The sequence below is a fragment of the Heptranchias perlo genome, chromosome 11, assembly GCF_035084215.1.
Source record: "Heptranchias perlo isolate sHepPer1 chromosome 11, sHepPer1.hap1, whole genome shotgun sequence".
Lineage (NCBI taxonomy): Eukaryota > Metazoa > Chordata > Chondrichthyes > Hexanchiformes > Hexanchidae > Heptranchias > Heptranchias perlo.
The window spans coordinates 2,471,126-2,494,698 of record NC_090335.1 but is presented as its reverse complement, the minus strand read 5'-3'; the positions used below and the strand labels follow the sequence as shown (position 1 = coordinate 2,494,698).

Sequence of the window (23,573 nt, the reverse complement as noted above, 5' to 3'; positions counted from 1 at the left end):
CCCCACTAGTCACTGCACTGCCTGCCACCCGGAAAAAAAACAGTTTATTCCTACTCTCTGTTTCCTGTCTGTCATTCTCTATGTTTCTATGTTTCTACCCGATCTTATTTGGATCCCCATTCCTCTCCGCTGAACCTAAAGGTTTCATGGCACTTTTCAAAGAAGCGCAGTGGAGTTCTCCCAGGGTCCTGGCCAATATTTATCCCTCAACCAACATCACTTTTTAAAAAAAAAACATATATCTAGTCATGTATTTCATTGCTGTTTGTGGGACCTTGCTGTGTGCAGATTGGCTGCCGTGTTTCCCCACATCACAATAGTGACTACACTTTGAAAGTACTTAATTGGCTGTTAAGTGTTTTAGGACATCTTGAGGACGTGAAAGGCACTATGTAAATGCAAATCCTTTCATTTACATTGATGCATACAGATCAAGTCGCTAAACTTCTATCCAAGGATCAAGCTACTTCACAGGTTATCAATTAGATCAAAGTCAAGACAGTTAATTACGAACCAGTATTCTAAAAAGTAAACTTGCTAAAGCTTACGGAAACTATCATGATTGAGTACTGTTCCAATACATCAATCACTGTTACCTGTTTGTTAATTTGGCTTCAAAACACATTGGTTGCCATGCAACATTTTCAACCTCTTAGTCCATAAAAGGAGCAATTCTGTTAAAGTATAGCTACCATCAACACATCTAAAGCTATTAACAAGGTATTGGCATTGCTGCCTCATTAAGAAGCTGGCCTCTTGTTGGCAAGAGCTGAAATGGATATATAACTTCCTCAGTACACCTATGAGATCATGATAAATGGGTGTTCATCTTTTCAACTGCAACATTCACACTGACAACTCTCAGACAACTGCCAACTTAGTAACTTGTCTTCATCGACTTGATGGATATCAGTAGTGACATTGTGATCTTTGCTGACTATGCAGTCTCCATACAGTACTCCCACTCCAGGAACTTGATCACAAAATCTAGGCTGGCACTCCAGTGCAGTACAGAGGGACTGCTGCACTGTCGGAGGTGCTGTCTTTCAGACGAGACGTTAAACCGAGGCCCTGTCTTTTTAAAAATTTGTTCAAGGGATGTGGGCATCGCTGGCAAGGCCAGCATATATTGTCCTTGAGAAGGTGGTGGTGAGCCGCCTTCTTGAACCACTGCAATCCGTGTGGTGAAGGTTCTCCCACAGTGCTGTTAGGTAGGGAGTTGACGATGAAGGAATGGCGATATATTTCCAAGTCGGGATGGTGTGTGACTTGGAGGGGAACGTACAGGTGGTGTTGTTCGCATGTGCCTGCTGCCCTTGTCCTAGGTGGTAGAGGTCGAAGGTTTGGGAGGTGCTGTCAGAGAAGCCTTGGTGAGTTGCTGCAGTGCATCCTGTGGATGGTACACACTGCAGCCATGGTGCGCCGGTGGTGAAGGGAGTGAATGTTTAGGGTGGTGGATGGGGTGCCAATCAAGCGGACTGCTTTGTCCTGGATGGTGTCGAGCTCCTTGAGTGTTGTTGGAGCTGCACTCATCCAGGCAAGTGGAGAGTATTCCATCACACTCCTGACTTGTGCCTTGCAGATGGTGGAAAGGCTTTGGGAGTCAGGAGGTGAGTCACTCGCCGCAGAATACCCAGCCTCTGACCTGCCCTTGTAGCCACAGTATTTATGTGGCTGGTCCAGTTTAGTTTCTGGTCAATGGTGACCCCCAGGATGTTGATGGTGGGGGATTCAGCAATGGTAATGCCATTGAATGTCAAGGGGAGGTGGTTAGACTCTCTTTTGTTGGAGATGGTCATTGCCTCCCACTTGTGTGATGTTACTGTTACTTGCCACTTATCCGCCCAAGTCTTGATGTTGTCCAGGTCTTGCTGCATGCAGGCTCGGACTGCTTCATTATCTGAGGGGTTGCGAATGGATGCAATCAACAATGAGCATCCCCATTTCTGACCTTATAATGGAGGAAAGGTCATTGATGAAGCAGCTGAAGATGGTTGGGCCTAGGACACTGCCCTGAGGAACTCCTGCCGCAATGTGCTGGGGCTGAGATGATTGGCCTCCAGCAACCACTATCATCTTCCTTTGTGCTAGGTACGACTCCAGCCACTGGAGAGTTTTCCCGTGATTCCCATTGACTTCAATTTTACTAGGGCTCCTTGGTGCCACACTCGGTCAAATGCTGCCTTGATGTCAAGGGCAGTCATTCTCACCTCACCTCTGGAATTCAGCTCTTTTGTCCCATGTTTGGACCAAGGCTGTAATGAGGTCTGGAGCCGAGTGGTCCTTGCGCAACTCAAACTGAGCATCGGTGAGCAGGTTATTGGTGAGTAAGTGCCACATGATAGCACTGTCGACGACACCTCCCATCACATTGATGATTGAGAGTAGACTGATGGGGCGGTAATTGGCCGGATTGGATTTGTCCTTTTTGTGGACAGGACATGCCTGGGCAATTTTTCACATTGTTTGGTAGATGCCAGTGTTGTAGCTGTACTGGAACAGTTTGGCTAGAGGCGCAGCTAGTTCTTGAGCACAAGTCTTCAGCACTACAGCCAGGATGTTGTTGGGGCCCATAGCCTTTGCTGTATCCAGTGCACTCAGCAGTTTGTTGATATCATGTGGAGTGAATCGAATTGGCTTAAAACTGACTGAAGTTTACTTGGATGCAGACTATCTGTTGGTCTAGTCGGCAATACTTGAAAATAATTGGAGCGCAAACCAGTTGAGTAATGGTAGGTCTAGGGTAGTTGGACGTGGAATTACTGTTTGGTAGTAAACTTTACTAAGAGAAAGTCACTTCAAAATGGACAACCCAAAACCGTGGTGTTCTTAGTTTTAGAGTGGCTAACTGGTCTGAATGATGAATTCACTAACATCCTTTTGGTGTACAGATAGAAAGAAATGTGAGAGTTACATTTCTCAAAGATGCCCAATGCTGACTACAAAGTAATATATTAAACTGAAATGGGAAATTGTTTCTGGCATTTCCATGTATCTATAATTTGCAAATTATTTTTCAGTGTAATTTTTTGATGAGTATTACTCCAGCTTCTTGTCAGGGTTTCTGTTGGAACACCAGCAAAACTTGTTACAACGCAGCTGCCCCATGGCTTTTTACTTTCTTGACGTATTCACACTGAGGCATGTACCTTGGTTATGAAGAAAATATGCAGAATACTTGGGTACTATGGATCAGCTTTCTATGCCAGATATTCACCTAATTTTGTTTTGGCATGATTGCTATCTCACTTATTAATCCGTGAGTGCCATTTTTGCTACCTTTTCCTGAGTACTTCGACAGGAATTTACTCTAAACAGGAAATTTAAATCTGTAGTGTTTCATGTAGAATGCCTTCTCTAACGGAGTAGTTTAAATGTAAGTTTGGTGATCACTCACATCTGGAGAGTCTGCTTCCATGCTGCAAACCATTCTTGTCGCTGCTGTCTGTTGCTGTAAGTTTGGGTACTGGATGGTTATAAGTTCACGCTTCTTACAAGAGCAATTTTGGCTAAAGTTCTTTAGTAAATGGGAATAAACTTTTTTGGGTGGCGATTGCCTTTTCATTAAAAAAAGCTCCATGGTACAATGTAGGCAAAACGAATAGCAATTTTAAAAAAATGTTCTGGTATCCCTTATTTAGTTCCCAGTTTCTATCTTTTCTTTCTCTCTCTCTCTCTCTCTCTCTCTCTCTCTCTCTCTCTCATGCACATACACCGTTCTTTCTCAGGCAGTTGAGCAGGCATCCTGACAGTGTGCTGGTGCAACTAGACACTAAGATGTGCATAGGAATGGCCTTGACCTGTATAGGTTGCTTCCTCTGATGGCTAAAGCCAAGCTGAGGAGCTTGCTGTGTGGGGTATCTGGATTTATGGTCATATCTCTAGCACACAGTGTATTTGTACACTGGCTTTCTGCCCCTGCTTTTCCAGAAGTCGCTTTCACCCTAATGTGGTGTGATGTTTTGGCAGTACTCTGGACAGTTTAATGTGCATGTGTTTTGTACCAAAATGAATGTCTAACTCTTCCACTGTGGGTGATGAATACTTCATCCACACAGCTTTTTTTTAAGATTTATATTCCAAGAACCTATTCCATATTACAAATATACTGATTAGAAATGATTGTGTGAAATAATGTGCAAAATCTGCATTTTAATGGAAGGACGATTTATTCTCAATAATGAATGGTCTTGGGTGTACTTTGAAAGTATACATAACCCCAGATTTGGTGCTAGTATTTGTACAGGTGGAAAAACCCACGAGTGCATGTACAAGCCCAGAATCAAATCATCCCAAACGCTCAATTACTTACAGGTTTAGTGTATAAAAATCAGATATATAGGCAACACAGGTGAGTGAGAAATAACAATGGGCATATTATACTAGAGTTACACAAATACAGGAAAATTCTGATCTGTTTTTGTAGTAGTTTTGATGTGGGAAATTTAAAGAATTCATGTATGGGGGCGGGGACAGTAAAGTAAACATAATTTCAATTTGAATTGCCTCATCCTGTCACCATTTGCTGTAATACTGGGTTCATTGGACAGGACTGGATCATTGAGTGTCATGAATCCGCTTGAGTTTTCTAATCTGACTGTCATCTAACCTAGTAACCCATTATAGTTTCAGGATGTAGATCTCTTCTGTCCTAACTATAAGCAAATGTAATACATAGTTTCATATCTCTTCTATTATCTGACAATCACAATGTACTCACCCTACAAAAGACTAATAATCAGTGCTATTAACATAAGTCTACTTGTGTTTAGTGTTTGCTCCAAATTCCAGGGCTCAAAAAAATGTAGTTGCAGGTATTGGATTCAATGAACTGAAACCTTCTGTTTGTGCATAGGACCAATGCAGAGGATATCTTTGTGATAACTGCCATCTTGTGGTTTTTCATGGCATAAATTCAAGGCAGAAGTTTAATGTTAGCTGGATATCAAACTGCATGAGAATTGTATCAGTTGTCATTGCAACCACTATCAGTAATTCCTAGCCCAGTTCAGAGTTGAGAGAAATGATGAAGGAAACAAAAGGTAAGGTGGAAGTAGATGTGCTTTAAGAATGTCTCAATGGATAAATGCATTACTCTGGTGTGGCGGTGAGTGAGTCCCGCACTCTGGTGAATATGCACTATACACTAGGAAGGTCACCAGTTGGATTGCTGACCTCACCTGACTGCCTTCTGGGGCTCTTGGAAAGTGATTGGTCCTTTCCTCAGACGACCATGGGTTTGCAGGTCATCTATTTTTGCTTCTGTACTAAATGGTTGTTAATTATCTTGAACAGGTGCAGTCAATAACCTTATTAAAATCGTTCTCCAAGCTATACTCTGACATTAGTTCCTCAAATTTGTACATATGCATAGAATATAGAACTAAGATGGGACTTCATAGAAGTAAATAAAGCAGTAAACTTTATAGAAAAGGTAAATCTAGAATAGAAAGTTAAAACTAACAGGACAAGGGGACATAGGTTAAAACTGGTGAAACAAATTTGGAACGGATGTATGAGGAAACAGTTTTTCTACAAAGTAATCCATGTGAAACAGAGTTCTGGATGGGGCAGTGGGGGATCTCTGTACATTTTTACAATGCATGAGCTGAGGTGGGCTGTATCAATTTTTGCACTATCACAAGATCCATTCTCTGGTTTCCTCTTGAGAGCATGAGCAGATGAGTAGTGCCTGAATCCTGGCACTGTAGGCTCTAGGCTGTGATTAAAGGTAGAGGCAGAGGGGAAATGAGCATGAGATTAGCTGCAATTCTTTCCTCACTCTACCTTTTTCATTCCTTGTCCTGAGGTTGAGCTTTGAGAATTTCCCCCACACATTTGCAATTACAGGTCTACAGCCAGCTATGAGGAGATGTAAATTGTCTAGGGTGCCTGGCCATTAATTTCCATGCTCCCACCATCTTTGATATAAGGAAGTACTTGCCCCCCTGTCAGGAACTTCCTATGACACCATAGTTGATAACAGGGATTCACAACGTGGAGCTTTACAGCTGCAAATCTGTATCTCACCACGCCATGGGACATGTTGAACATTTTCTGGGAAACAAGGGTGAGGGATGCACATAGAACTAAATTCAGAATATGCCAATGGATCAGTGACTTCTTTTATTATTTTCAGGTGAGCCTTGTCTAACTTGGTTAGAGTACCGACTGTGGTAACAATCAGTCACAGAATATACCATCTGCCTTTTTCATGTGTAGTAGTTTTGAAGAACTTAACTTTCATACTTGAATCCTTATTAATGGATCCTTATTTTATAAAATTGCTCACACCCATCTATCTCTTTATTTTCATACGAGAATGCATGTCTGAACCATTGCATTGAATGTTTATTGTGATTTAATTAACTGCCTTTTATTCAAAGTGCATCTATATATTTATTAAAAACTGCCAAGACACAATCGCCAGCAAATGGCATTTTATTAATTTCTGTTGGTATAGTTTCATGTTTTGTGCTATACAAGGTCCTGGTGGAGCTAAACTAATAGATATTAATTGTTGTGCTTATCCTAAAATGATGTTTTATTTTAGCAAAATGTTTGATTTCTCGCTTCTGCATGCTTACAAAATAGCTTTTAAAAATAATAGTTTTTTTTATAAACAGCTACACCTGTAGTTGTAGATCATCTCTCCCTGCTGTTCACCCTTATCTAGAGCACAGAAAGAACCTGTAGACTCGGTCCTTGCGCCCAGTATCGGCACTAGGCATTAGTTGCTCACAGGCCATGTGTAGTGATGTGTAGCAGGCTGTTTTCAATATGAGAGCTCCTTCAACTTGGCCTCTAGTTCCCTTATTTCCTTTGTGCGTTTAGTAGTAACATGGAGAACCTTTACAACAGGAATACTTGGCTGGGCGGTTAGAACTTCCCAGGTTTACATGTGTAGTTCTTTCAGATTGGTTCATTTAGACCAATGAAATAGCAGCATTTTTGAGTCAATTGGGGGAACAACCTAGAAAATGTAAAAATTCTAAATGTGGAAAACTGCGGGAGAGACTTGCTGGTGGACACATTAGTCCCAGTAGCACAAGGACAGGGTAACATATGAGCACCAGGGAACAGGAGGTGGTGGGCCAGGCCAGGCAGTGGTGGGCAACCGAGGAAGCAAAGGCTACCAGGGCAGGAAAAGCAAGGCCCATTCATGAGGTACACTCTTGGGGATGTGGGAGGGGTGGGTAAGATTTCTATTGTGTGGTGAGAGTGGATTTTTAGCTTGGGGATAGTTTTGATTTTTAGTCCTAAGTGGGACATTCGATCTGTCATATGGATCCAGTCCCTGCTCCAAAAGGATAGTCACTGCTGTCCTAAAGCATGGCTAGATGCACCTTCATTTCGCTGTCAGAGCACTACCACCTGCTACCAATACTAGTGGTGTGAATCTTTCTACTTTCCACATTAGGCTTCTGGCTTTTCTGACAGAAACTGCCAATTTCTGTGTGATCTTTTAAAGCTGTGAATTTCTCAGGGCTGTGGGATCCCTTTTACTTTTGCTTAAAATTTGCAATGTTTTCATATTGCTGTTGTTTTTTCACTTGATTTCTTTGTGGATTGAAAGATTCTATCTGGGATATGACTTGAGCCTTCAGTGACTCTTGCCAATGTTTTATCTTGAAATACTGCATGCAAAAAGCTAGAGCTGATACCTAGATTCCTATTGATTTTGCCTGGACAACATTTTTCTAACCAGCATTGAGAGGTTATACACATCAGGTAAGATTGAACAGGCTGGAGCTCTTTTCTCTAGAAAAGAGAAGACTGAGGGGTAACCAGATGGAGGTCTTTAAGATTATGAAAGGGTTTGATAGGGTAGACATAGAGAAGATGTTTCCACTTGTTGGGGGGAGACCAGAACTAGAGGCCATAAATATAAGATAGTCACTAATAAATCCAATAGGGAATTCAGGAGGAACTTCTTCACCCAGAGAGTGGTGAGAATGTGGATCCAGTTACCACAAGGAGTAGTTGAGGCGAATGGTATAGATGCATTTAAGAGGAAGCTAGATAAACACATGAGGGAGAAAGGAATAGAAGGATACGCTGATAGGGTGAGATGAAGTAGGGAGGGAGGAGGCTCATGTGGAGCATAAACATCGGCATGGACCTGTGGGGCCGAATGGCCTGTTTCTGTGCTGTATATTCTAACCTTATAATGGAGAGCTGTTATTCTATTGATTAGATATATTAGATTATTTGAGCTGTCACTTTAGCAATGATTGGTAGATGCAGTGCATTACTGGTGGGTCTATTTGTATATGGATTTTTCTATTTGTATTTTTTTATGTAATGATTTGTGCAAACTTAAAAATGTGTGTTTCAGATGTTTTGCATGGTAATGCAGTGCTAGGTTTAGATGAAATATTTGGCAGCATAACTTTCATCTTGTGATGACTAGCCCAGTATTTCTTGTTTTTTTTTATTGCTGTATCATACAAAAGGAGCTGTGCACTATTGACAAATCTCTTTTATAACTTTAATAGTTATGAGTTTGTGCATTCTGATTATATTGCGGTTATTGCATGGCATAAGATGACATTGACGAAATCAAGAAATGGTGTTCCACAGACCATTTAAATCATTTTTTTGGACTACTTTTTTTCTTCTAGGTGGCAGGGTGTTTATATAAGGCTTTGAGTCCTGTCCAAGTTGTGCATTAATCACTCATGTGCTTGTCTTGGACTGTACACACATTATTAGAGATTTATGGAGTATTCGTGCTCAGAGTGGAGATGCAAATTTTTTCCCAGATGTTAACTCAAATTATTGCTATAGCATACACAAGTCATGAAATAAGAAACTAGCTTCTATTAGACAGTTTAGAAGCTATATGCACCATATCAAAATAAATGCAGACTATTGCATTCGGTAGTAGATTTGAATTATGGTGCAAGATTTTAACTTTGAATGAAGCAATTAATGTTTTGAAAATGACTTTGTACGGTAGTACTTCAGCTATTATCTTGCTGCATTCGACAATTTGCTCTTATTACATCGCACTAACGTGAAATAACGGCTTCTGCTGATTATTCTGCTTGTGACCAGTGTGCAGGATTGCTACTAAAGAAATAATGTGCTGCATGATGTATTATTGTATGAGATTGTTCTATCATGTTGATACGTGCTCCTGTTCCGGAGAAATACTTGAGGAAAATAAATAATTCTCACATGCTGCTTAATTTTGTGTTTTAGAACCAAAATGAAGACTGGGGAAGTTTGTCAGCTGACGATATCTTATGATTGAGAGAAATCTTAGGCTATTGGCCTGTTATGACTCCCCATCCAGATCATTGGTAACTATTTTCCCATTTGAGTGGCATGGGTATAATTTGGGAGCATAATGAATGATGCACGTTTGCAAAATTTCCGTGGCATTAATCGCTAAATTGCCTGATATGGTAGGGAAGAAAGCGCACTTTGATCCAAAGTAGATTGGTGATGGGGTTGACCCTAATTGGCATTTGCATGATTGCAATGACATGATGCCTTGTTGCTGCTCCTGTTGTTTGAAGCTAACATTGTTAAAAGGCAATGCTTAACTTGCAGCAGGCTTCTTTTTTTAAAACTCCGTTCTATCTTCTGTTTAACATTATGATAAAGTAACATCAGTGCATCAAAATCGAGGATCTGAAACATCTCACACCCTGCGGTAGATGTTAGAGGAGATCTGTCATCTCTTGAAAATTAGTGCTCAAGGTGAGGCTGTGCAGTTGCGATTAAAATACAATCTTAAACCATTTTGTATTTCTTTTGAGTGTTAAGGAAAAAATACATGACCAAAATAAGATAATTAAAATGGTGAGTTGGAAAGTGAGATCCAGCTCCATAGGTTCGGGATATTAGTGATAACAGGTGGTCAGTAATTTCTAGGATAATTCTTCCTTTGAAGAGCCTTTGTTTTCTTGATTTAAAAGGGATATTTGCTGAGAGACTTTCAATTTCCTCTTTAATTTTTTAATTAAAATATACACAGATATGGTAGGCAGAATATGTATTTGAAATTATTTACAAACCTTTTCCATACTTATACCACTATTTAATTCTTCAGGATGGTTAACCATTGCCATATGAGTGTGCTGAGGAGGATTTTCCAATAGTCATAGCACTCACTGGAGAAAGTGGAGGTTTTGTTGATGAGCTTGTCCATATTTTATGGAACCTTCTGAAGCCAAGGTTGCACTGTGATATTTTGGCTTTGTGCAGTAAAAATACATGTGGTTGGGGCATGTAGTGGAACTCCTGTCTGTTTCCCAGTGAATAATGCAATTAATTTGTGTACAGCTGTGGCATGATAGGACATCAGATGTCACAAACCTACAAATCCCACTAAGGTCAAAGTTTGTTTCTGCTGGGGCTCATGTACAGTCTAGCCTATTATGATTCTACACTAAATCCCCTAAAGGAAGGTTCTGTTTTAAAAACAAAGTCTCCCCACAAAGCAAAACTTGCCAGTATCAATCCATATTTAGGTGCCCTATATCCAAGTTTGGCTAGCTACTTTCCACAGACCACATTCCCATTATCTAATAGCACAGAATCTGTCGTGCTCCATGGAATATTTACCTGTACAACCAGGACCACCGAGTTACGCTAACTGAAACATCTAATTCTCTTTTAATTGCATAGTATTCTGGAGTTTTTACTGGTTGGGCATTGAATTCCACAACTCTGCTCACTTTTCTGTGAATTAGCATTGCTAATAGCCTTCAGTCCCATTCCTAACCAGATACTTAATCAGATCTTTAATTTAAAATACCTCTATATCCTTTTTGTAATGTGGAGACCAGAAATGTGCACAGTACTCCAAGTGTGGTCTAACCAAGGTTCGATACAAATTTAACATAACCTCTCTGCTTCTGAATTTTATTCCTCCATAAATGAACCCCAGTGCTTTGTTTGCATTTTTTATGGCCTTGTTGACCTGCATCGCTACTTTTAATGATTTGTGTATCTGTACCCCGCCGATCCCTTTGCTCCTCTACCCCATTTATACTCTTATTTTCCAAGGAGTACGTGGCCTCCTTATTTCTCCTACCAAAATGCACCACCTCACACTTACCTATTTTGAAATTCATTTGCCAATTATATGCCCTTTCTGCAAGTTTATTAATGTCGTCTGGTATTTTGTCGCAGTTCTCCTCAGTATTAATTATACTTCCCATTGATGTTCTTTTGAAGGCATGATTCCCAAAACTGCAAACAGCATTCCAAATGTTGCCTCCTCAATGAGCTGTGTGAAGTTGATGAGATAACTTACTGCAGTCCAGGGCCCTTGAGATGAATCCCATATCTTGATCAAATTTGTTAATAACAGCTTCACATTAATGGAAGCATTCAGTGAATGACTTTTAAACTCTTTTTGACATTAAAATAAATACAAAATATGACCTCAATGTACATTACTTCCCATTACGTTAAGATATATTTATCATGTCTTGCACTGATTTGCAATTACCACGGTGAATTGCCAGTTTCCACTAGCCTGTTGACACCCAAGTCCTTCCAACTGAAGAATGGTGCTAGGTGTTTCCCCCAACTTTAGATACATAGCAGGTATGTACTACTTTTTGATTCCTAGTTAAACAGAAAGCTGAAATACTCCTGCATTTCAAAGTTGCAGTCTTGCATCGTTTGATTTTTTTTTATCTTGACAGTATTTCAACATGTATCTTGTCAACAGATTATGTTGATTGATTAGATTACAGCCTGATTTTAAAATAACATTTGAGAATAGAAAATCTAGTTGAGGTACAGCAACTTTAAGTGAGTTGTGTGAATAAAAGTTACTTTTAATTTTAAAAAGTCTGGAATTGTCAGCACGGTGCACTTCAATCTTTAATGGTACTCATTATTCTGCTAAAAGTTTGACCTTGACAATTTTGGCATGGTAGACGTTGCTAAAGTTTCCAGTTCTGCAACTGCAGAGAAGTAAAAGATAAAGCCTGTGGTTAATCTTTTTATTGACCCAGGCACAGTGCACACATGATGCTGAAGGCAGATATTGCTATATAAAAAGAGATATTGGACCATTAATCTGTTTTGTTCAAGGCAGCTAAGGCCTGGGTTTCCCACTATTAAAAGTCTCTCCTGGTTGAACATGGCAGAACAGCCATTTATTGGTGTAATATTTAAATCTTGGGTATCTAATAATTACAAAATATATTGAAATATTGTTACATATTAGGAGCATTGTACTTTAAAAAAAATTGCATTCTCCTTTTAATAATGAGATAGTATAGTATCATGGTATCATAGTAGGTACAGCACAGGAGGAGGCCATTCGGCCCATCATGCCTGTGCCGACTCTTTGAAAGTTTTATCCAATTAGTTCCATTCCCCTGCTCTTTCCCCATAGCCCTGTAAATTTTTTCCCTTCAAGTATTTATCTAATTCCCTTTTGAAACTTATTATTGAATCTGCTTCCACCGCCCTTTCAGGTTGTGCTTTCCAGATCATAACAACTTGCTGCGTAAAAAAAAAAAAAATTCTCCTCCTCTCCCCTCTGGTTCTTTTGCCGATCACCTTAAATCTGTGTCCTCTGGTTACCGACCCTTCTGCCACTGGAAACAGTTTCTCCTTATTTACCCTCTCAAAACTATTCATGGTTATGAACACCTCTATCAAATCTCCCCTTAATCTTCTCTGTTCTAAGGAGAACAATCCCAGCTTCTCCAGTCTCTCCACATAACTGAAGTCCCTCGTTCCTGGTACCATTCTAGTAAATCTCCTCTGCACCCTCTCCAAGGCCTTGACATCCTTCCTAAAGTGCGGTGCCCAGAATTGGACACAGTACTTCAGCTGAGGCCTAACCAGTGTTTTATAAAGATTTAGCCTAACTTCCTCGCTTTTGTACTCTACACCTCTATTAATAAAGCCCAGGATCCCATATGCTTTTTTAACAGCCTTCTCAACTTGTCCTGCCACCTTCAAAGATTTGTGTGTGTGCATCACTGTTCCTGCATTCCCTTTAAAATTGTCCCATTTAGTTTATATTGCCTCTCCTCATTCTTCCTACCAAAATGCATCACTTCACACTTCTCTGCGTTAATTTTCATCTGCCATGTGTCTGCCCATTTCACCAGTCTGACTATGTTCTCCTGAAGTCTGTTACTATCCTCCACATTGTTTACTACATTTCCGCGTTTCGTGTCATCTGCATACTTTGAAATTATACCCTCTATACCCAAGTCCAAGTCATTAATATATATCAAAAAGAGCAGTTGTCCTAATACTGACCCCTGGGGAACACCACTGTATACTTCCCTCCAGTCTGAAAAACAACTGTTCACCACTACTCTCTGCTTTCTGTCTCTTAGCCAATTTTGTATCCACACTGTCACTGTCCCTTTAATCCCATGGGCTTTAATTTTGCTAACCAGTCTATTATGTGGCACTTTATCAAATGCCTTTTGAAAGTCCATATACACAACATCAACCGCACTACCCTCATCAACCCTCTCCGTTACTTCATCAAAGAAGTAAATCAAGAAAGATAGTCAAAGACGATTCATTTATAGCATTTTCAATCATCGGGCACTGTTTAAATATTCAAAGGGCATTTTTAAAAGCTTTATGTCTCTCTGGCCCTCCTTCCCCTTTTTCTTGGGCTCGGGCCCGCCCTCTCCCCCTCACGCTTTTCCCCTTCCCACGCACACTTGCTTAAAATCCACCATAATTGGGAGGAGAAATTTATCCCTTTGAACAGCCAACTGAAATGTGCATGTCAAAAATTGTTAAATGTAGGAATTCTCAACAGATTTCCAGCAAACGCTGTTTTTGGATTCTCCTGGTGTGATCACATTCAAGGTTCGGCAAGTTTGGTACACCAGCGGGAATTCAGGAATTCCCAAAAATGTAATGCCCGTTTGAGAGACTAGAGGTGAGTAATTACTGGAGACTTGGAAGGTTTGTGACCGTGAAATTTGAGAGTCATGTATGGAGGAGCCCTGAAGACTGGGAGCAAAATCAGTTGTTAACTAAACTTCAGTACCTATCAGTCATTCGACATGGTACTTCCTTTTAAAAGGACTTGTGATTCTCCTGTGATATTGCTGAATCCCTGTCCCTCTGGGTGCATTTATGCTACCACATTAGTGTGTTGCAAGAAGCTTTACACTAATGCTAAACTTGAAGAAATTCTTCCTCATTTCTGTCTTAAACGGGTGACCCCTTATTCTGAGACTATGCCCCCTAGTTTTAGATTCCCCCATGAGGGGTAACATCCTCCCAGCATCTACCCTATCGAGTCCCCTCAGAATCTTGTATGTTTCAATAAGATCCCCTCTTATTCTTCTAAACTCCAATGAGTATAGACCCAACCTGTTCAATCTTTCCTCATAAGAAAACCCTTCCATACCTGGAATCAACCTAGTGAACCTTCTCTGAACTGCCTCCAATGCAAGTATGTTCCTTAAATAAGGGCACTGGACCTGTATGCAGTACTCCAGGTGTGGTCTCACCAGCACCCTGTATAGTTGCAGCATGACTTCCCTGCTTTTATATTCCATCCCCCTAGAAATAAAGGTCAATATTCTGTTTGCCTTCCGGATTACCTGCTGCACCTGTATGTTGACTCTTTGTGTTTCATGTACAAGGACACCCAGATCCCTCTGTACCGCAGCATTTTGTAGTATTTCTCCATTCAAATAATATTTTGCTTTTTTATTTTTCCTCCCAATGTGGATGACTTCACATTTTCCCACATTATATTCCATCTGCCAAATTTTTGCCCATTCGCTTAACCTGTCAATATCCCTTTGCAGACACTTTGTGTCCTCCTCACAACTTGCTTTTCCACCTATCTTTGTATCAACAGCAAATTTGGCCACAAGACACTCTTCCTTCATCTAAGTCATTGATATATATTGTAAATAGTTGAGGCCCCAGCACTGATCACTGCGGCACCCCACTAGTTACAGATTGCCATTTTGAAAATGACCCTTTTATCCCGACTCTTTGTTTACTGTTAGTTAGCCAATCCTCTATCCATGCAGTATATTACCCCCAACACCATGAGCTCTTGTGCAGTAATCTTTTATGTGGCACCTTATCGAATGCCTTTTGGAAATCCAAATATACTGCATCCATTGGTTCCCCTTTATCCACCCTGCCCGTTACTTCCTCAAAGAACTCTAATAAATTTGTCAGACACTATTTCCCCTTCATAAAACCATGTTGACTCTCCTTGATTGTATTATGAGTCTCCAAATGTCCTGCTACTACATCCTTAATGATGGATTCCAGCATTTTCCCTATGACAGATGTTGGGTTAACTGGTCTATAGTTAGCTGCTTTCTGTCTCACTCCCTTCTTGAATAGGGGTGTAACCTTGGCGGTTTTCCAATCTGCTGGTACCTTTCCAGAATCTAATGAATTTTGGAAGATTACAACCAATGCATCCACTACCTTTGTAGCCACTTCCTTTAAGACCCTTGGATGCAAGCCATCAGGTCCAGGGGACTTGTCAGCCTTTAGACCCATTAGTTTACCTAGTACTTTTTCTCTAGTGATAGTGATTGCTTTTAGTTCCTCCCTCCCCTTTGCCCCTTGATTATCTACTATTATTGGTATGTTATTAGTGTCTTCTTCTGTGAAGACAGATACAAAATATCTGTTCAATTCCTCTGCCATTTCCTTGTTTTCCATTATTATTTCCCCAGTCTCATCCTCTAAGGGACCAATGTTTACTTTAGCTACCCTCTTCCTTTTTATATACTTGTAGAAGCTTTTACTGTCAGTTTTTATATTTCTTCCTCGTTTACTCTCATAATTTATTTTCTCCCTCTATTATTTTAGTCATCTTTTTTGCTGGTTTTTAAAGTTTTCCCAATCTTCGGGCTTACCAGTAATCTTTACCATGTTGTATGCTTTTTCTTTTAACCTGATACCATCCTTTACTTCCTTAGTTAGCCATGGTTCACCTTTTTTGTAGAGTCTTTCCTCTTCACAGGGATATATTTTTGTTGCAAGTCATAAAATATCTTTTTAAATGTTTGCCACTGCTTATCCACCATCATACTTTCTAATCTGTTTACCCAGTCCACTTTAGTCAATTCCGCCCTCATTCCTTTATAATTGCTCTTATTTAAGTTTAATACAGTAGTTTCAGACCCAAGATCCTCGCTCTCAAACTGGATGTGAAATTCTATCATGTTATGATCACTGCTTCCCAAGGGATCCTTTACTTTGAGATCATTAATTAAAGTTAAACCAAAGGCGACGTGAAGAAAAGCTTTTTTACTCAGTGAGTTGTGATGATCTGGAATGCGCTGCCTGAAAGGGCGGTGGAAGCAGATTCAATCACGGCTTTCAAAAAGGAATTGGATAAATACTTGAAGGGAAAAAAATTGCAGGGCTATGGGGAAAGAGCGGGGTAATGGGACCAACTGGATTACTCTTACAAAGACCTGGCACAGGTTCGATGGGCCGCCTCCTGTGCTGTAACAATTCTATGATTTATCAGTTTGGACCCAACACTGGATTCAGGCATAATTTAAACTTTAACTGCAGTGTTGCTGTGAGGCCAAGCCACTTGGCACTTGGGCTACAGTTGTGGTATTTCTCTCCAGTATCTAATGTTTCTGCCATTCATTATTTCTCTGCAGTTTAATGTTTCTTTCCTAGCCTGGTTATACGGCCCATAGGGTCCGATCTCATCCTTGTGGATTTCACCCCTATATACCAATCCATCGCCTCACCACCTGGGACAGACAAAGGCAGCACACACTGGTAGCCCATGCTGGAGTCCCCCTCAGACCTTTCGGGTCATCACTCAAGCTTGGGGGGGAGGGATCAGCCTGTGTGTCTCTGTGTGCTTGTGTATCATTTTCTCTCTCTTGACTCTCTGATTTTCTCACTCCCTCTCTGTGTTTCTTGCTCCCCCGCTCGCTCGCTCCACCCCTCCGCCTTTCTCTCGCTCCTCCATCTCCCTCGTTCCCCTTCCCCCTCTCATATGCCCCCTTCCCTTTGTTTTGTCTTCCCCCATAAGTGGGCCACTGAACAGATTGTAGGGAGCCCGAGTGCGTGATGCTCAGCAATTGATGGGAATTGTAGGGATTTCACGTTTTAAGACGCAGTCTTGTACCTGTGAATTGTGTTTTGTATCAAGGCCCTTGCTGTGGGAAGGGATCATGAAATCTTATGGGAAGGGGAGGAGAGAGGTACCCAGGACATTCGCGAGCTCAGTGTCTGTGTTATGCTGTTTCTGAAGAAGGAAGGAAGAGTTGTTGCTGACAAGTTTACGGGTAAGTTTGTTTTTTTGTTTTTGAGATGAATTTTATTTTAGTCGTACATACTGAGCGTCAGTAGGAATTGTTGGCTTGAGTACCTCTAAATGTTTTTTTTTGCTTTGGTGTGATTGTGTAGAATTATTTTGGTACAAGGTAATTTTGTAGAACTTTTTTTGGTGGATCTAGAGAGAAATTTTAAATAGGGACAGTAGGTTGTACGTGATTAAAGCCCGTGGGATTAAAGGGACAATGGCAGTGTGGATACAAAATTGACTAAGGGACAGTAGTGGTGAACGGTTGTTTTTCAGACTGGAGGAAAGTACACAGTGGTGTTCCCCAGGGGTCAGTATTAGCACCACTGCTCTTTTTGATATATATTAATGATCTGGACTTGGGTAGAGGGTATAATTTTAAAGTTTGCAGATGACAGAAAACTTGGAAGTGTACTGAACAATGTGGAGGATAGTAACAGACTTCAGGAGGACATAGGCAGACTGGTGAAATGGGCAGACACATGGCAGATGAAATTTAATGCAGAAAAGTGTGAAGTGATGCATTTTGGAAGGCAGAATGAGGAGAGGCAATATAGACTAAATGGTAACATTTTAAAGGGGGTGCAGGAACAGAGAGACCTGGGGTTCACAGACACAAATCTTTGAAGGTGGCAGGACAAGCTGAGAAGGCTGTTAAAAAAGCATATGGGATCCTGGGCTTTATTAATAGAGGCATAGAGTATAAAAGCAAGGAAGTTATGCTAAACCTTTATAAAACACTGGTTATGCCTCAGCTGGAATATTGTGTTCAATTCTGGACACCATACGTTAGGGAGTGGTAGTGGTTGTTGAAGGCCAATCACCTCAGCCCCAGGACGTTGCTGCAGGAGTTCCTCAGGTCAGTGTCCTAGGCCCAACCATCTTCAGCTGCTTCATCAATGACCTTCCCTCCATCATAAGGTCAGAAATGGGGATGTTCCCTGATGATTGCACAGTGTTCAGTTCCATTCGCAACCCCTCAGATAATGAAGCAGTCTGTGCCCGCATGCAGCAAGACCTGGACAACATCCAGGCTTGGGCTAATAAGTGGCAAGTAACATTCGTGCCAGACAAGTGCCAGGCAATGACCATCTCCAACAAAAGAGAGTCTAACCACCTCCCTTTGACATTCAACGGCATTACCATCGCCGAATCCCCCACCATCAATATCCTGGGAGTCACCATTGACCGGAAACTTAACTGGACCAGCCACATAAATACTGTGGCTACAAGAGCTTGGTATTCTGTGACGAGTGACTCACATCCTGACTCCCCAAAGCCTTTCCACCATCTACAAGGCACAAGTCAGGAATGTGATGGAATACTCTCCACTTGCCTGGATGAGTGCAGCTCCAACAACACTCAAAAAGCTTGACACCATCCAGGTCAAAGCAGCCCACTTGATTGGCACCCCATCCACCACCCTAAACATTCACTCCCTTCACCACCAGTGTACAGTGGCTGCAGTGTGTACCATCCACAGGATGCACTGCAGCAACTCGCCAAGGATTCTGCGACAGCACCTCCCAAACCCGTGACTTCTACCACCTAGAAGGACAAAGGCAGCAGGCGCATGGGAACACAACCACCATGTTCCCTTCCAAGTCACACACCATCCCGACTTGGAAATATATCGCCGTTCCTTCATCATCACTGGGTCAAAATCCTGGAACTCCCTTCCTAACAGCACTGTGGGAGAACCTTCACCACATGGACTGCAGTGGTTCAAGAAGGCGGCTCACCACCACCTTCTCGAGGGCAATTAGGGATGGGCAATAAATGCCGGCCTCGCCAGCGACGCCCACATCCCATGAACGAATAAAAAAATGATGTCAAGGCCTTAGAGAGGGTACAGAAGAGATTTACTAGAATGATGCCAGGGTTGAGGATCTTCAGTTATGTGTAGAGACTGGAGAAGCTGGGAATGTTCTCCTTGGAACAGAGAAGGTTAAAGCGAGATTTTGATGGAGGTTTTCAAAATTTATATGGGGTTTTGATAGAGTAAATAGGGAGAAATTCTTTCCACTGGCAGCAGGGTCGGTAACCAGATAATTGTCGGAAGAATCAGTGAGTAAATGAGAATTATTTTACACAGCGAATTGTTATGATCTGCAATGCACTGCTTGAAGGGACAGTGGAGGCAAATTCAATAGTAACTATCAAAAGGGAATTGGTTGGATCTGACAATCGTTTTCCAATCCTCCCTGGCTACAGGTGTGGATTGGAGGACTGCTAACGTTGTACCTTTGTTTAAAAAGGGAGAAAGGGATAGACTGAGTAATTATAGGCCAGTCAGTCTAACCTCGGTGGTGGGCAAATTATTGGAAACAATTCTGAGGGCCAGCATAAATCGTCATTTAGAAAGGCACGGGTTAATCAAGGGCAGGCAGCATGAATTTGTTAAGGAGAGGTCGTGTCTGACTAACTTGATTTAATTCTTTGAGGAGGTAAAAAGGAAGGTCGATGAGGGTAACGCATTTGATGTAGTTTACACAGATTTTAGCAAGGCTTTTGACAAGGTCCCACATGGCAGACAGGTCAGAAACCCCCCTCCCCACTGCTTCCCACTCCCTGGGTGGGCAGTTCTTGGGGTCTTGTTAAAAAATCCTTTTTTAGTGATGGTCCAAGCTCATAGAGGTCCCAGGAGTTATTTTCCAAAATGATTTACTCCCACCTTCCATATGTCCGTCTGTATATTGCTGCCTTGAAGGATTGTAAAGAATGAGTCTTCCCTGTCTCCTCTGGGATCGCCCTCGAGGAAAAGGAGAAAGGTGGATCTGAAAGCTGCATGCCAAAGTTCGAGAGATGTATATTTTGGCTGGCGGTGCTGGTCGGGTGAATATCTTGAACCTGCCCGATCATGCTGGTAAGTAATTCTGTCCTCGTTGACCTGGGAACGGAATGGTGGCAATCTATGGAGAGGGAAACCACTACCTCGAGACAACTAGACATATACAAGCCTGTGAACGTGCACCTGTTTCAGAACAAGGCAGGCTGATTCGGAAATATAAAAATGGATTTAAGAGCCTCTTGAAGTATGTAAAAAGGAAGAGAGGCTGAGGCAGGAGAAATTATAATGGAGAATACGGAAATGGCAGAGATATTAAACAAATATTTTGTATCTGTCTTCACAGTAGAAGTCACAAAAAACATACCAGAAATAGTGGGGAACCAAGGGGCCAATGAGAGTGAGGAGCTTAAAGTAATTAATATCAGTAGAGAAAAGTATTGGAGAAACTAATGGGACTAAAAGCTGATAAATCCCCTGAACCTGATGGCCCACATCCTAGGGTTCTAAAAGAGGTGGCTGCAGAGATAGTGGATGCATTGGTTAAGATCTTCCAAAATTCTCTAGATTCTAGAACGTTCCCAGCGGATTGGAAGGTAGCAAATGTGACCCCGCTATTAAAGAAAGGAGGGAGAGAGAAAACAGGGAACTACAGGCCAGTTAGCCTGACATCAATAGTCGTCGGGAAAATGCTGGAATCCATTATTAAGGAAGTGGTAACAGGGCACTTAGAAAATCATAATATGATTAGGCAGAGTCAACGTGGTTTTATGAAAGGGAAATTGTGCTTGACAAGTTTATTAGAGTTTTTTGAGGGTGTAACTGGCAGGGTAGATAAAGGGGAACCAGTGGATGTAGTACATTTGGATTTTCAAAAGGCATTCGATAAGGTGCCACATAAAAGGTGTTACGCAAGATAAGGGCTTCTGGGGTTGGGGGTAATATATTAACATTAGGATTGGTTAAAGGACAGAAAACAGAGTAGGGATAAACGGGTCATTTTCAGGTTGACAGGCTGTAACTAGTGGGGTACCACAAGGATCGGTGCTTGGGCCTCAGCTATTTACAATCTATATTAATGACTTAGATGAAGGGACCGAGTGTAATGTATCCAAGTTTGATGACGATACAAAGCTAGGTGGGAAAGTAAGCTGTGAGGAGGACACAAAGAGTCTGCAAAGGGATATAGACAGGTTAAGTGAGTGGGCAAGAAGGTGGCAGATGGAGTATAATGTGGGGAAATGTGAGCTTACTCACTTTGGTAGGAAGAATAGAAAAACAGAATATTTTTTAAATGGTGAGAAACTATTAAATGTTGGTGTCCTCTTACAAGAAACACAAAAAGTTAGCATGCAGGAACAGCAAGCAATTAGGAAGGCAAATGGTATGTTGGCCTTTATTGGATTGGAGTACCAGAGTAAGGAAGTCTTACTATAGTTATACAGGGCGGGGCGGGGGGAAAGGCAGATTCAATCATGGCTTTCAAAAGGGAATTGGATAAGTACTTGAAGGGGAAAAATTTGCAGGGCTTCGGGGAAAGGGCGAGGGCGTGGGACGAGCTGAATTGCTATTGCAGAGACGGCATGGACTCGATGTGCCGAATGGCCTCCTTTTATGCTGTAACCTTTCTATAATTCTATGATCTTACAAGATTCTGAGGAGGCTTGACAGGGTAGATGCCAAGAAGTTGTTTCCCCTGGCTGGAGAGACTAGAGCTAGGGGGCATAGTCTCAGGATAAGAGGTCGGCCATTTAGGACTGAGATGAGGAGGAATTTCTTCACTCAGAGGGTTGTGAATCTTTGGAATTCTCTACCCCAGAGGGCTGTGGATGCTCAATCATTGAATATATTCAAGGCTGAGATTGGTAGATCTTTGGAATCTCGGGAAATCAAGGGATATGGGGATCGGACGGGTAAGTGGAGTTGAGATCGAGGATCAGCCATGATCTCATTGAATGGTGGATCAGGTTCGAGGGGCCATATGGCCTACTCCTGCTCCTATTTCTTATGTTCTTAACTGCTCTTCAGCATAAATGGATGTGGGAGTCGGCTGTTATTGTAGACCTGCCTCTGCTGAAGTTTTAGAATTATGAATGTGGTACATGTGTGCTGAAATTGTGGGATTATGAATGTGGTACACGTGTGCTGAAGTTGTGGGATTTTGAATGTGGTACATGTGTGCTGAAGTTGTAGGATTATGAATGTGGTACATGTGTGCTGAAGTTGTAGGATTATGAATGTGGTACATGTGTGCTGAAGTTGTGGGATTATGAATGTGGTACATGTGTGCTGAAATTGTGGGATTTTGAATGTGGTACACGTGTGCTGAAGTTGTGGGATTATGAATGTGGTACATGTGTGCTGAAATTGTAGGATTATGAATGTGGTACATGTGTGCTGAAGTGGGATTATGAATGTGGTACATGTGTGCTGAAGTTGTGGGATTTTGAATGTGGTACACGTGTGCTGAAGTTGTGGGATTTTGAATGTGGTACACGTGTGCTGAAGTGGGATTATGAATGTGGTACATGTGTGCTGAAATTGTGGGATTTTGAATGTGGTACATGTGTGCTGAAGTTGTGGGATTATGAATGTGGTACACGTGTGCTGAAATTGTGGGATTATGAATGTGGTACACGTGTGCTGAAATTGTGGGATTATGAATGTGGTACACGTGTGCTGAAGTTGTGGGATTATGAATGTGGTACACGTGTGCTGAAGTTGTGGGATTTTGAATGTGGTACATGTGTGCTGAAGTTGTGGGATTATGAATGTGGTACATGTGTGCTGAAATTGTAGGATTATGAATGTGGTACATGTGTGCTGAAGTTGTGGGATTATGAATGTGGTACATGTGTGCTGAAGTTGTGGGATTATGAATGTGGTACATGTGTGCTGAAGTTGTGGGATTATGAATGTGGTACACGTGTGCTGAAATTGTGGGATTTTGAATGTGGTACATGTGTGCTGAAGTTGTGGGATTTTGAATGTGGTACACGTGTGCTGAAGTGGGATTATGAATGTGGTACATGTGTGCTGAAGTTGTGGGATTTTGAATGTGGTACACGTGTGCTGAAGTGGGATTATGAATGTGGTACATGTGTGCTGAAGTTGTGGGATTATGAATGTGGTACACGTGTGCTGAAGTTGTGGGATTTTGAATGTGGTACACGTGTGCTGAAATTGTGGGATTTTGAATGTGGTACACGTGTGCTGAAATTGTGGGATTTTGAATGTGGTACACGTGTGCTGAAATTGTGGGATTTTGAATGTGGTACACGTGTGCTGAAGTGGGATTATGAATGTGGTACATGTGTGCTGAAGTTGTGGGATTATGAATGTGGTACACGTGTGCTGAAATTGTGGGATTTTGAATGTGGTACATGTGTGCTGAAATTGTGGGATTTTGAATGTGGTACATGTGTGCTGAAGTTGTGGGATTATGAATGTGGTACATGTGTGCTGAAATTGTGGGATTTTGAATGTGGTACATGTGTGCTGAAATTGTGG

The 23,573-nt window shown here is 41.5% G+C and overlaps 1 protein-coding gene across 4 annotated transcripts in view; it reads left to right on the top strand.

Moving 5' to 3' along the window:
• The window catches only part of ap1s2 (adaptor related protein complex 1 subunit sigma 2), a 51,051-nt gene that overhangs the window by 17,904 nt on the left and 9,574 nt on the right, over window positions 1-23,573 (top strand). For 2 of the 4 annotated variants that reach the window (XR_010964340.1, XR_010964341.1), the window contains exon 5: window positions 9,208-9,308. The exons of the other annotated variants lie outside the window; for them this stretch is intronic. The gene's annotated coding sequence lies outside the window, so the exon portion shown is untranslated. The remainder of the gene's footprint in view (window positions 1-9,207; window positions 9,309-23,573) is intronic. 4 annotated transcript variants of the gene reach the window in all.